Consider the following 16631-nt stretch of genomic DNA (forward strand, 5'->3'; position numbering starts at 1 on the left):
TTTACTACACTACAGTACTCACTCTGTTTAGTACACTACAGTACTCACTCTGTTTTCTACACTACAGTACTCACTCTGTTTACTACACTACAGTACTCACTCTGATTACTACACTACAGTACTCACTATGTTACGTACACTACAGTACTCACACTGTTTAGTACACTACAGTACTCACTCTGTTTACTACACTACAGTACTCACTCTGTTTAGTACACTACAGTACTCACTCTGATTACTACACTACAGTACTCACACTGTTTAGTACACTACAGTACTCACTCTGATTACTACACTACAGTACTCACACTGTTTAGTACACTACAGTACTCACTGTCTGATTACTACACTACAGTACTCACTCTGTTTAGTACACTACAGTACTCACTCTGTTCAATACAGTACTCACTCTGTTTAGTACACTACAGTACTCACTCTGTTTACTACACTACAGTACTCACTCTGTTTAATACACTCTCACTCTGTTTACTACACTACAGTACTCACTGTCTGTTTACTACACTACAGTACTCACTCTGTCTGTTTAGTACACTACAGTACTCACTCTGTCTGTTTACTACACTACAGTACTCACTCTGTCTGTTTACTACACTACAGTACTCACTCTGTTTACTACACTACAGTACTCACTCTGTCTGTTTACTACACTTTACTCTGTTTACTACACTACAGTACTCACTCTGTTTAGTACACTCACTCTGTTTAGTACAGTACTCACACTACAGTACTCACTCTGTTTACTACACTACAGTACTCACTCTGTCTGTTTAGTACACTACAGTACTCACTCTGTTTACTACACTACAGTACTCACTCTGATTACTACACTACAGTACTCACTCTGATTAATACACTACAGTACTCACTCTGTTTACTACACTACAGTACTCACACTACAGTACTCACTCTGTTTACTACACTACAGTACTCACACTACAGTACTCACTCTGTTTACTACACTACAGTACTCACTCTGTTTAGTACACTACAGTACTCACTCTGTTTACTACACTACAGTACTCACTCTGTCTGTTTAGTACACTACAGTACTCACTCTGTTTACTACACTACAGTACTCACTCTGTTTACTACACTACAGTACTCACTCTGTTTACTACACTACAGTACTCACTCTGTTTACTACACTACAGTACTCACTCTGTACACTACAGTACTCACTCTGTTTACTACACTACAGTACTCACTCTGTTTAGTACACTACAGTACTCACTCTGTCTGTTTACTACACTACAGTACTCACTCTGTCTGTTTACTACACTACAGTACTCACTCTGTTTACTACACTACAGTACTCACTCTGTCTGTTTACTACACTACAGTACTCACTCTGTTTACTACACTACAGTACTCACTCTGTTTACTACACTACAGTACTCACTGTTTACTACACTACAGTACTCACCCTGTTTACTACACTACAGTACTCACTGTTTACTACACTACAGTACTCACCCTGTTTACTACACTACAGTACTCTGTTTACTACACTACAGTACTCACCCTGTTTACTACACTACAGTACTCACTCTGTTACTACACTACAGTACTCACCCTGTTTACTACACTACAGTACTCACTCTGTTTAGTACACTACAGTACTCACTCTGTTTACTACACTACAGTACTCACTCTGATTACTACACTACAGTACTCACTCTGTTCAATACACTACAGTACTCACTCTGTTTACTTACAGTACTCACTCTGTCTGTTTAGTACACTACAGTACTCACTCTGATTCTGTCTGTTTAGTACACTACAGTACACTACAGTACTCACTCTGTTTACTACACTACAGTACTCACTCTGTTTACTACACTACAGTACTCACTCTGATTAATACACTACAGTACTCACTCTTACAGGGTCAGTCATAGTAGTATGATAGGTGTTCTTTACAGGGTCAGTCATAGTAGTATGATAGGTGTTGTTTTACAGGGTCAGTCATAGTTTTACAGGGTCAGTCATAGTAGTATGATAGGTGTTGTTTTACAGGGTCAGTCATAGTAGTATGATAGGTGTTGTTTTACAGGGTCAGTCATAGTAGTACTATAGGTGTTGTTTTACAGGGTCAGTCATAGTAGTATGATAGGTGTTGTTTTACAGGGTCAGTCATAGTTTTACAGGGTCAGTCATAGTAGTATGATAGGTGTTGTTTTACAGGGTCAGTCATAGTAGTATGATAGGTGTTGTTTTACAGGGTCAGTCATAGTAGTACTATAGGTGTTGTTTTACAGGGTCAGTCATAGTAGTATGATAGGTGTTGTTTTACAGGGTCAGTCATAGTAGTATGATAGGTGTTGTTTTACAGGGTCAGTCATAGTAGTATGATAGGTGTTGTTTTACAGGGTCAGTCATAGTAGTATGATAGGTGTTGTTTTACAGGGTCAGTCATAGTAGTATGATAGGTGTTGTTTTACAGAGTCAGTAGCGCCCCGGGACCAAATTAGGGTTAAGTGCCTTGCTCAAGGGCACATCGACAGATTTTTCACCTCGTCTTCTCGGGAATTGGAACCAGCGAACCTTTACGGTAACTGGCCCAGCGCTCTAACCGTTAGGCCTCCCGTAGACGAGGGTCGGATGCTGATGAATATATTTATACTAAACCTTCTAAATAGTGTGAAGTACGATTAGTACACAGTACAGATGTAGGATATTAATTTGATCACTCTTTTGTGGCTGAGAATTTTCTTGCACTAGCAGGAAATGCAAACGTCTAGTGTAATGTTTTTTTTTAGAAATTCTTCTAAAGTTTGTAATTTACACTTTAAAATGTCATACTTGATTCGCCCCAACCAAAAAAATGTCCTTTAATTTCCTGTTAGTGCAATTAGCTGCAGGATTCTTTTCCTGTGTAGCTAACTGGCTCAAATTAAGATCCTGCATCTGTACATAAGCACCAAGCCCCCTTAGCTAGATGGAACAGCGAGAGACTAAAGCCTCCCAGTGGGGAGGGGGGGGCAGGAAGGAAAGGAAGGGCCCATTGTTGAGTGACCGTGTCGTCTCTTGCTGTGACATGGTCATCAGGGAACCTTCTGTTCACACACACACTCTCACACACACACACTCTCACACACACACACACACACACACACACACACACACACACACACACACACACTCTCACACACACTCTCATACACACACACACACTCACACACACACACTCTCATACACACACACTCACACACACACTCACACACACACACTCTCATACACACACACTCACACACACACTCTCATACACACACACACACTCACACACACACACTCTCATACACACACACACTCACACACACACTCACACACACACACTCTCATACACACACACTCACACACACACTCTCACACACACTCACACACACACACTCTCATACACACACACTCACACACACACTCTCATACACACACACACACTCACACACACACTCTCATACACACACACTCACACACACACTCACACACACACACTCTCATACACACACACTCACACACACACTCTCACACACACTCACTCACACACTCTCACTCACACACACACACACTCTCACACACACTCACTCACTCTCACACACACACTCTCACACACACACTCTCACACACACACTCTCACACACACACTCTCACACACACACTCTCACACACAAACTCACACACACACACTCTCACACACACACTCACACACACACACACACACACACACACACACACACACATTCTAACACACACACACACATTCTAACACACACACACACAAACTCACACACACACACTCTCACACACACTCACTCACACACACACACACACACACACACATTCTAACACACACACACACTCTCATACACACACACACTCTCACACACACTCACTCACACACACACACACACACACACATTCTAACACACACACACAAACTCACACACACACACTCACACACACACACAGATTCTAACACACACACACACATTCACACACACTCTCACACTCACACATTCTCACACACACACACACACACACACACACACACACACACACACACACACACACACACACACACACACAATGAGAAAGTGAGTGGGACAATGGGCCAATACCTAACACCATCCTGCTATATCTCCCTCTCTACCCCTCCTTCACAACCCTCCTCTCTCCCTCCCTCCCCCTCCCCTCCCCTCTCCCCCTCCCCCCCCCTCCCCTCCCCCTCCCTCCCTCTCTCCCCTCCCCCCTCCCTCCCCCTCCCCCTCCCTCCCTCCCTCCCTCCCTCCCTCCCCCCCCCTCCCTCCCCCCTCCCTCCCCTCCCTCCCTCCCTCCCCTCCTCCCCCTCCCTCTCCCTCCCTCCTCCCTCCCTCCCTCCCTCTCCCCCCCTCCCTCCCTCCCTCCCTCCCTCCCTCCCCCTCCCCTCCCTCCCTCCCTCCCTCTCTCCCCCTCCCCTCTCCCCTCCCTCCCCTCCCCCCTCCCTCCCTCCCCCCCCTCCCTCCCCTCCCTTCCTCTCCCCCTCCTCACCCTCCCTCCCTTCCTCTCTCCCCCTCCTCACCCACAGGGTCTGTAGACGATGTAACTCTCTTCTTCAGTCTTCTCTATGAAGGTCACGCAGGTCAGTTTCTCCCAGTGACGCATCGCCTGCTTGAACATCGCTCTTTGACTGCCTGGAACACACAGAAACACACACACACACACACACACACTGTTATACACACACACACACTGTTATACACACACTGTTACACACACACAGTTACACACACACACACATTAAATATACACACACACACACACACATAAAGTGACCAGTTACACACTGACCAGTGTAGTTTCCTCCTATGAGGTAAGGTATGAGTCCTACTGGCCAGATCCATCATACATAATGACCAGTTTCCTCCACAGTCCTACTGGCCAGATCCATCACACATACTGACCAGTCTAGTTTCCTCCTAAAGGTATGAGTCCTACTGGCCAGATCCATCATACACACATACATACTGACCAGTGTAGTTTCCTCCTATGAGGTAAGGTATGAGTCCTACTGGCCAGATCCATCATACCACATACATATGAGGTGACCAGTGTAGTTTCCTCCTATGAGGTAAGGTATGAGTCCTACTGGCCAGATCCATCATACCATCATACATACTGACCAGTGTAGTTTCCTCCTATGAGGTAAGGTATGAGTCCTACTGGCCAGATCCATCATACCATCATACAGTACTAGTTTCCTCCAGTGTAGTTTGGCCAGATCCATCATACATACTGACCAGTGTAGTTTCCTCCTATGAGGTAAGGTATGAGTCCTACTGGCCAGATCCATCATACCATCATACATACTGACCAGTGTAGTTTCCTCCTATGAGTAAGGTATGAGTCCTACTGGCCAGATCCATCATCCATCATACATACTGACCAGTGTAGTTTCCTCCTATGAGGTAAGGTAGAGTCCTACTGGCCAGATCCATCATACCATCATACATACTGACCAGTGTAGTTTCCTCCTATGAGGTAAGGTATGAGTCCTACTGGCCAGATCCATCATACCATCATACATACTGACCAGTGTAGTTTCCTCCTATGAGGTAAGGTATGAGTCCTACTGGCCAGATCCATCGTACCATCATACATACTGACCAGTCTAGTTTCCTCCTATGAAGTAAGGTATGAGTCCTCCTGGCCAGATCCATCATACATACTGACCAGTGTAGTTTCCTCCTATGAGGTAAGGTATGAGTCCTACTGGCCAGATCCATCATACCATCATACATACTGACCAGTCTAGTTTCCTCCTATGAAGTAAGGTATGAGTCCTCCTGGCCAGATCCATCATACATACTGACCAGTGTAGTTTCCTCCTATGAGGTAAGGTATGAGTCCTACTGGCCAGATCCATCATACCATCATACATACTGACCAGTGTAGTTTCCTCCTATGAGGTAATGAGTCCTACTGGCCAGATCCATCAGTCCTCCTGGACCAGTGAGTTTCCTCCAGTCCTACTGGCCAGATCCATCATACCATCATACACCGGTGAAGTTTCCTCCTATGAGGTAAAGGTATGACTGACCAGTGCTCACCAGTCTAGTTTCCTCCTTTGAGGTAAGGTATGAGTCCTCCTGGCCAGATCCATCATACATACTGACCAGTGTAGTTTCCTCCTATGAGGTAAGGTATGAGTCCTCCTGGCCAGATCCATCATATATACTCACCGGTGAAGTTTCCTCCTATGAGGTAAGGTATGAGTCCTCCTGGCCAGATCCATCATACATACTGACCAGTGACTCCTATGAGGTAAGGTATGAGTCCTCCTGGCCAGACTCCGGTGAAGTTTCCTCCAGACTCCCCCTGGCCAGATCCTCTCAGCTCGGGAGGTTGCTGCTCTGGGAACACGATTCTTCACAACAACACTCCAGGCATTCTCTGTTTTCCCAAATCTAGCCGACTTCACAGTATTCCCACTCTTTACGGTTTTCCCAGCCTTCCCAGTCCTTCCAGCAGCTGTTTTCCCAGTCTGGGTCCTGGGACCGGAGGCTGATTCTTGACTGGAGTTCATAGGCCTATAGTCTGGAGGAGGAGAGGAGAGGAGAGGAGATGAGATGAGATGAGATGAGAGATGAGAGGAGAGGAGAGGAGAGGAGGAGAGGAGAGGAGAGGAGAGGAGATGAGATGAGATGAGATGAGATGAGGAGATGAGGATGAGATGAGAGGAGATGAGATGAGATGAGATGAGATGAGATGAGATGAGATGAGGAGGGAGGGGGGGAGGGGAGGGGGGGGGAGGAGATATCAGAGTCAAGCTATCGGTTGTGTAAGGATTACAATAGTATAATATACATTAATACAGCTACAGCTGTGTAAAGACTATAATAATATAATATATATATTAATACTACATTTCTGTAAATACTATAATAGTATAATATATTAATACTACAGCTGTGTAAATACTATAACAACATAATATACATTAATACTACAGATTTGTAAAGACTATAATAATATAGTATGTATTAATACTACAGCTGTGTAAAGTATTTAGTAATACTAATTAATACTACAGCTGTGTAAAGTATTTAATAATACTAATTAATACTACAACTGTGTAAAGTATTTAATAATAGAATATGAATTAATACTACAGCTGTGTAAAGACTATAATACTATAATATATATACAAATACTACATATGTGTAAAGACTATAATAATATAATATTTATTAATGCTACATCTGTGTAAAGACTACAACAATATCATATTTATTAATACTACATCTGTGTAAAGACTACAACAATATAATATTTATTAATACTACAGCTCTGTAAATACTATAATACCATAATATAATAATATACATATGTGTAAAGACTATAATAATATAATATTTATTAATACTACATCTGTATAAAAACTATAACAACTATAAGACTATAACAATATAATATTTATTAATACTACAGCTCTGTAAATACTATAATAACATAATATACATTAATACTACAGCTTTGTAAAGACTATAATAATATAGTATTTATTAATACTACAGCTTTGTAAAGACTATAATAATATAGTATTTATTAATACTATAGCGGTGTAAAGTATTTAATAATAGAATATGAATTAATACTACAGCTGTGTAAAGACTATAATACTATAATATATACTAATACTACATATGTGTAAAGACTATAATAATATAATATTTATTAATACTACATCTGTGTAAAGACTACAACAATATCATATTTATTAATACTACAGCTCTGTAAATACTATAATAACATAATATAATAATATACATATGTGTAAAGACTATAATAATATAATATGTATTAATACTACATCTGTATAAAAAACTATAACAACTATAAGACTATAACAATATAATATGTATTAATAATACAGCTTTGTAAAGACTATAATAATATAGTATATATTAATACTATAGCTGTGTAAAGTATTTAATAATATAATACTAATTAATACTACAGCTGAGTAAAGTATTTAATAATATAATATTTATTAATACTACATCTGTGTAAAGACTATAATATTCTAATATATATATATATATACTAATACTACACCTGTGTAAAATCTATAACAATATACTATTTATTAATACTTCATCTGTGTAAAGACTACAACAATATAATATTTATTAATACTACATCTGTGTAAAGACTATAATATATATATATATATATATACTAATACTACATCTGTGTAAAGACTATAACAATATAATATATATTAATACTACATCTGTGTAAAGACTATAATAATCTAATATATATATATATATATACTAATACTACATCTGTGTAAAGTATTTAATAATATAATATTTATTAATATTAATACTTCATCTGTGTAAAGTATTTAATAATATAATATTTATTAATACTACATCTGTGTAAAGACTTTAATAATACTAATATAATACTACAACTGTGTAAAGTATTTAATAATATAATATATATTAATACTACATCTGTGTAAAGACTTTAATATATAATATTTATTAATACTACATCTGTGTAAAGACTATAATAATAATTAATATATATATATTATTAATACTACATCTGTGTAAAAAACTTTAATAATATAATATTTATTAATACTACATCTGTGTAAAGACTTTAATAATCTAATATATATATACAACTGTATATAATATTATATATAATATATATATATATTAATACTACATCTGTGTAAAGATTTAATAATATAATATTTATTAATACTACATCTGTGTAAAGACTATAATAATATATATATTTATTAATACTACATCTGTGTAAAGTATTTAATAATATAATATTTATTAATACTACATCTGTGTAAAGACTGTAATTATATAATGTTTATTAATACTACAGCTGTGTAAAGACTGTAATTATATGTTTATTAATACTATAGCTGTGTAAAGACTATAATTATATAATATTTATTAATACTACATCTGCTGTAAAGGCTATAATAACTATAAGACTATATATAATGTTTATTAATACTACATCTGTGTAAAGTACTTTAATAATATAATATTTATTAATACTACAGCTGTGTAAAGACTGTAATTATATAATATTTATTAATACTACATCTGTGTAAGACTGTAATATATAATGTTTATTAATACTACATCTGTGTAAAGACTGTAATTATATAATATTTATTAATACTACATCTGTGTAAAGACTGTAATTATATAATATTTATTAATACTACAGCTGTGTAAAGACTGTAATTATATAATGTTTATTAATACTATAGCTGTGTAAAGACTGTAATTATATAATGTTTATTAATACTACATCTGTGTAAAGACTGTAATACTATATAATATATTATTAATACTACATCTGTGTAAAGACTGTAATTATATAATGTTTATTAATACTACATCTGTGTAAAGACTGTAATTATATAATGTTTATTAATACTACAGCTGTGTAAAGACTGTAATTATATATGTTTATTAATACTACAGCTGTGTAAAGACTGTAATTATATAATGTTTATTAATACTACATCTGTGTAAAGTATTTAATAATATAATATTTATTAATACTACAGCTGTGTAAAGACTGTAATTATATGTTTATTAATACTACAGCTGTGTAAACACTTTTTTCTCCTATATCAATCTGTACAAAATACCCCATAATGACAAAGCAAAACTCTTTGACATGTTTGCAAAGAAAATGTATTCAACCCCAGATTTATGACATTTACATCCGTATTCAGACCCTTTACTCAGTAGCACGTTTGGAGGCGATAACAGCCTTGAGTCTTCTTGGATTTGACGCTACAAGCTTGGCACACCTGTATTTGGGGAGTTTCTCCCATTCTTCTCTGCAGATACTCAAGCTCTGTGAGGTTGAATGGGCATCGTCGCTGCACAGATATTTTCAGGTCTCTCCTGTGTTATTCGATCGGGTTCAAGTCCGGGCTCTGGCTGGGCCACTCAAGGACATTCAGAGACTTGTCCCGAAGCCACTCCTACCTTGTCTTGGCTGTGTGCTCAGTGTCCTGTTGGAAGGTGAACCTTTTCCCCAGTCTGAGGTCCTGAGCTCTGGAGCAGGTTTTCATCAAGGACATTCAGAGACTTGTCCCTAAGCCACTGCTACGTTGTCTCTGTACTTTGTTATCCTTGACGTTGTAGCATTTCAAGTCTCTTGTCTGTGACTAGTAGATTTTAATCTACTAATAACCTATTCATTTATGGTGGAACAAATCCACAATTTCATTGTTGTGTAGTGTAAACTATTTTTGTTTTGCTGGTGTAAAGATCGCGGGTCTCCCTCAACTCGGTAAAAAAAAAAATTGCGCTATTTGCACTCCTTTAGTTGAAGTTTACTAAAGGATCCCTCTCTCTAGCTGACCTGGGTTCTGTCCTCAGATTTCCCTCTGCAGAGTGTCTGGTCCAACCTGCTCCTCTTCCCTCTGCAGAGTGTCTGGTCCAACCTGCTCCTCTTCCCTCTGCAGAGTGTCTGGTCCAACCTGCTCCTCTTCTCTCTGCAGAGTGTCTGGTCCAACCTGCTCCTCTTCCCTCTCTGCAGAGTGTCTGGTCCAACCTGCTCCTCTTCCCTCTGCAGAGTGTCTGGTCCAACCTGCTCCTCTTCCCTCTGCAGAGTGTCTGGTCCAACCTGCTCCTCTTCCCTCTGCAGAGTGTCTGGTCCAACCTCTTCTCCTGCAGAGTGTCTTCCCTCTGCTGCAGTGTCTGGTCCAACCTGCTCCTCTTCCCTCTGCAGAGTGTCTGGTCCAACCTGCTCCTCTTCCCTCTGCAGAGTGTCTGGTCCAACCCTCCTCTTCCTCTGCAGAGTGTCTGGTCTGCTCCTCTTCCCTCTGCAGAGTGTCTGGTCCAACCTGCTCCTCTTCCCTCTGCAGAGTGTCTGGTCCAACCTGCTCCTCTTCTCCTCAACCTGCTCCTCTTCCCTCTGCAGAGTGTCTGGTCCAACCTGCTCCTCTTCCCTCTGCAGAGTGTCTGGTCCAACCTGCTCCTCTTCTCTCAGAGTGTCTGTCCAACCTGCTCCTCTTCCCTCTGCAGAGTGTCTGGTCCAACCTGCTCCTCTTCCCTCTGCAGAGTGTCTGGTCCAACCTGCTCCTCTTCCCTCTGCAGAGTGTCTGGTCCAACCTGCTCCTCTTCCCTCTGCAGAGTGTCTGGTCCAACCCTGCTCCTCTTCCCTCTGCAGAGTGTCTGGTCCAACCTGCTCCTCAAGAGTGTCTGGTCCCTGCTCCTCTTCCCTCTGCAGAGTGTCTGGTCCAACCTGCTCCTCTTCCCTCTGCAGAGTGTCTGGTCCAACCTGCTCCTCTTCCCTCTGCAGAGTGTCTGCAGAGTGTCCAACCTGCTCCCTCTTCCCCTGCCTGGCTGCTCCTCTTCCCTCTCAGGTCCAACCTGCTCCTCTTCCCTCTGCAGAGTGTCTGGTCCAACCTGCTCCTCTTCCCTCTGCAGAGTGTCTGGTCCAACCTGCTCCTCTTCCCTCTGCAGAGTGTCTCTCCAACCTGCTCCTCTCCGCCTGGCTGTCAGCGGCAGCTCAACAATCCCCAACCGGTTCCCAATCTCCACACCCAATCTACTCACACACTCACATGACTCATACATATACACTGTCCCTCTCTCCCCTTTCCTTGGCCTCTATTTCTTACATCTCTCAGAGAAAATGACCATTTTCAGTGGTATTTCTTTACTGAACTCTGGAGAAAACTAACATTGACGCTGGGTGAGAACATCTGACGATGTGCTCTCCCATCCATGAAACATTTTGTCTGCGGGAACTCGCTCTTTTTCACTCCGTCCACTCGTCCAAGTGCCGATGCCTTTGTGGCCTGATGTGAACAGTACGAATTTGTGTCACTACCAAAGTCTAATGGTTTGACTGTTTTGTATTGTCTGGAAACCCACTTGTAGAATTCGCTTGCGGTAGGTCTCTTAAAAAAGAGAAGCTGTACAAGGTTATTAAACCGAGGAGCCGAGTTATTCTTCTGTTGTTGATATCAGGTAACGTGCAACCTAACCCTGGCCCTGATATGCAATGTCTCCAAACCCCCTGCAACCTAACCCTGGCCCTGATATGCAATGTCTCCAAACCCCCTGTAACCTAACCCTGGCCCTGATATGCAATGTCTCCAAACCCCTGCAACCTAACCCTGGCCCTGATATGCAATGTCTCCAAACCCCTGCAACCTAACCCTGGCCCTGATATGCAATGTCTCCAAACCCCAATGTCCAAACCCTCCAAACCCCTGCAACCTAACCCTGGCCCTGATATGCAATGTCTCCAAACCCCCAAACCCCTGCAACCTAACCCTGATATGTCTCCAAACCCCTGCAACCTAACCCTGATATGTCTCCAAACCCCTGCAACCTAACCCTGATATGTCTCCAAACCCCCTGATGATATGTCTCCAAACCCCTGCAACCTAACCCTGATATGTCTCCAAACCCCTGCAACCTAACCCTGATATGTCTCCAAACCCCTGCAACCTAACCCCTGATATGTCTCCAAACCCCCTGCAACCTAACCCTGATATGTCTCCAAACCCCCTGCAACCTAACCCTGATATGTCTCCAAACCCCTGCAACCTAACCCTGATATGTCTCCAAACCCCCTGCAACCTAACCCTGATATGTCTCCAAACCCCCTGCAACCTAATCCTGGCCGTGATATGCAATGTCTCCAAACCCCCTGCAACCTAACCCTGGCCCTGATATACAATGTCTCCAAACCCCCTCTGATTTTAAATCAAGATCTGGTTTTGGTATTTTTCATTTAAATGTAGGCAGCCTGTTGTCAAAAATTGATGAGGTTTAGGATTTGGGCTAAATCAACTGATGCTGATGTAATTGTGTTTTCTGAAACTCAGCAAGTCTGTTCTTGATAAGGATTTGTATAAATGGTTACAATGTGTATCGCACTGATCGAGTTTAGAAAGGTGGGAGTGGCTATATATGTAAAGACTAAATTCCCTGTAAGAGTGGCTATATATGTAAAGACTAAATTCCCTGTAAGCGTGGCTATATATGTAAAGACTAAATTCCCTGTAAGTGTGGCTATATATGTAAAGACTAAATTCCCTGTAAATGTGGCTATATATGTAAAGACTAAATTCCCTGTAAGCGTGGCTATATATGTAAAGACTAAATTCCCTGTAAGCGTGGCTATATATGTAAAGACTAAATTCCCTGTAAATGTGGCTATATATGTAAAGACTAAATTCCCTGTAAGTGTGGCTATATATGTAAAGACTAAATTCCCTGTAAATGTGGCTATATATGTAAAGACTAAATTCCCTGTAAGCGTGGCTATATATGTAAAGACTAAATTCCCTGTAAGTGTGGCTATATATGTAAAGACTAAATTCCCTGTAAGTGTGGCTATATATGTAAAGACTAAATTCCCTGTAAGCGTGGCTATATATGTAAAGACTAAATTCCCTGTAAGTGTGGCTATATATGTAAAGACTAAATTCCCTGTAAGTGTGGCTATATATGTAAAGACTAAATTCCCTGAAAGGGGGAGACACCCTGGACCCAAACTGTTACAGACCTATATCCATCCTATATCCATCTCTATGGGGGTGCCACAGGGTTCAATTAGTGGGCCGACTCTTTTCTCTGTATATATCAATGATGTTGCTCTTGCTGCGGGCGATTCCCTGATCCACCTCTACGCAGACGACACCATTCTATATACTTCCGGCCCGTCCTTGGACACTGTGCTATCTAACCTCCAAGCAAGCTTCAATGCCATACAACACTCCTTCCGTGGCCTCCAACTGCTCTTCAATGCTAGTAAAACCAAATGCATGCTTTTCAACCGTTCGCTGCCTGCACCCGCACGCCTGACCAGCATCACCACCCTGGATGGTTCCGACCTTGAATATGTGGACATCTATAAGTACCTAGGTGTCTGGCTAGACTGTAAACTCTCCTTCCAGACTCATATCAAACATCTCCAATCGAAAATAAAATCTAGAGTTGCCTTTCCAAATCATGTCCAATCAATTGAATTGACCACAGGTGGACTCCAATCAAGTTGTAGAAACATCTCAAGAGCTCCCTAGTGGTGCAGTGGTCTAAGGCACTGGAGCTGACAAGGTCGTTCTGTTGTTCTGCCCTTGAACAGGCAGTTAACCCACTGTTCCTAGGCTGTCATTGAAAATAAGAATTTGTTCTTAACTGACTCGCCTAGTTAAATAAATAAATGATCACAAATGGGAACAATTTCGAGTCTCATAGGGTCTGAATACTTATGTAAAAAAGTTATTAGTGTTTTTATTATTTTACAAAATTTGCCAAAAATAAACTAAACTTTCCCAAAAACCTGTTTTCGCTTTGTCTTTATGGGGTATCGTGTGTAGATTGATGAGGGAAAAAAACGTTTAATCCATTTTAGTAATAAAATGTGGAAAACAAGTCAAGGGGTCTGAATACTTTCCGAATGCTAGTTTTACTATTTTACTATGAAGCTACAGTAGCCGTTGCCTTGGTAACCAGGTATGTAGTGTGTTGCCTTGGTAACCAGGTATGTAGTGTGTTGCCTTGGTAACCAGGTGTGTAGTGTGTTGCCTTGGTAAGCAGGTGTCGTACCGAAGCCAAACCTCCGTATTTTGTCCAGGAGGAGGAGGAACAATCCTTTCTTCTTTGAGATGACATGTTCCTCTACATCACCCTCCCCATAGATACACACACACACCCAATCACAAACAACACACACACACACACACACACACACACACACACACACACACACACGCACACACGATTATATTAGATTATTAGATTAAATCTTCTCGATTTATTTCATAGCTCTCTGAATCAGTGTTTACCACTAACGCCGGTATGTGTGTGTGTGTGTGTGTGTGTGTGTGTTGTATTATATGACTGTGTGAGGGGAGGGGCATGGTGTTGATTGACAGATGTATGGCAGGCATTTGGTGGATTCCCTCTCCTCTCATCCCTCCCTCAGACAGACAGACAGACCGACAGACAGAGAAGGCTACAGACAGACAGAGGAGGCAAACAGACAGACAGAGGAGGCAGACAGACAGACAGACAGACAGACAGACAGACAGACAGACAGACACAGACAGACAGACAGACAGACAGACAGACAGACAGACAGAGAAGGCTACAGACAGACAGAGGAGGCAGACAGACAGGCAGACAGACAGACAGACAGATAGGCAGACAGAGACAGACAGACAGACAGACAGACAGACAGACAGACAGACAGACAGACAGACAGACAGACAGAGAACAGACAGACAGAGGAGGCAAACAGACAGACAGAGGAGGCAGACAGACAGACAGACAGACAGACAGACAGACAGACAGACAGACAGACAGACAGACAGACAGACAGACAGACAGACAGACAGAAGACAGACAGACAGACAGACAGAGAAGAGCCAGACAGACAGACAAGAGGCTACAGACAGACAGACAGACAGACAGACAGACAGACAGACAGACAGACAGACAGACAGACAGACAGACAGACAGACAGACAGACAGACAGACAGACAGAGAAGGCTACAGACAGACAGAGAGACAGACAGACAGACAGACAGACAGACAGACAGACAGACAGACAGACAGACAGACAGACAGACAGACAGACAGAGAAGGAGCCAGACAGACAGACAGAGAAGGCTACAGACAGACAGAGGAGGCAGACAGACAGGCAGACAGACTGGCAGGCAGGCAGACAGAAGGAAACAGACAGACAGACAGACAGACAGACAGACAGACAGACAGACAGACAGACAGACAGACAGACAGACAGACAGACAGACAGACAGACAGACAGACAGACAGACAGGGAGGGAAGGAGGCAGTCAGACATAAAGACTCACCAGTCGTTTGTCCTTGTCTGGAGTGTGTGTGAGTGTGTGTGTGTTGCGTCACGTCTATTGTCCTGTCGATCTGAAACATCCGGAGATCCTCCTCGTCCAACGCAATGTCTCCCCAAAACGCAACTGAAAAGAAAAATCTTCATCATCACCATCATCATCATACCCATCATCACCTTCATCATTACATCATCATCGCCAACATCCCATCATTACCATCAGCCCCATCATCATATCATTACCATCATACCCAACATCATCTCCAAAATGACCATCATCCCATCATACCATCATTACCAACATCATCCCATCATACCCTCATACCATCATTACCGACATCATCCCATCATACCCTCATACCATCATTACCAACATCATCCCATCATACCCTCATACCATCATTACCAACATCATCACATCATTACCAACATCGTCCCATCATACCCTCATACCATCAGTACCAACATCATCACATCATTACCAACATCATCCCATCATACCCTCATACCATCATACCATCATTACCAACATCATCCCATCATACCCTCATACCATCATTACCAACATCATCACATCATTACCAACATCGTCCCATCATACCCTCATACCATCAGTACCAACATCATCACATCATTACCAACATCATCCCATCATACCCTCATACCATCATATCCATCATTACCAACATCATCCCATCATACCCTCATACCATCATATCCATCATTACCAACATCAT

General features: G+C 41.5%; 1 long non-coding RNA gene across 1 annotated transcript; it reads right to left on the reverse strand.

Annotated features, from left to right (window-relative positions):
- Nucleotides 1-6372: 6372 nt before the first annotated feature.
- LOC121843947 lies at nucleotides 6373-16073 on the reverse strand. The gene is made up of 3 exons (XR_006081808.1): nucleotides 15899-16073; nucleotides 14631-14702; nucleotides 6373-6591 (listed from the first exon to the last, which is right to left on the reverse strand). It is a non-coding gene; the product is annotated as an uncharacterized LOC121843947 (long non-coding RNA).
- Nucleotides 16074-16631: the final 558 nt, after the last annotated feature.

The sequence above is a fragment of the Oncorhynchus tshawytscha genome, unplaced genomic scaffold (assembly GCF_018296145.1).
Source record: "Oncorhynchus tshawytscha isolate Ot180627B unplaced genomic scaffold, Otsh_v2.0 Un_contig_12050_pilon_pilon, whole genome shotgun sequence".
Taxonomy (NCBI): domain Eukaryota; kingdom Metazoa; phylum Chordata; class Actinopteri; order Salmoniformes; family Salmonidae; genus Oncorhynchus; species Oncorhynchus tshawytscha.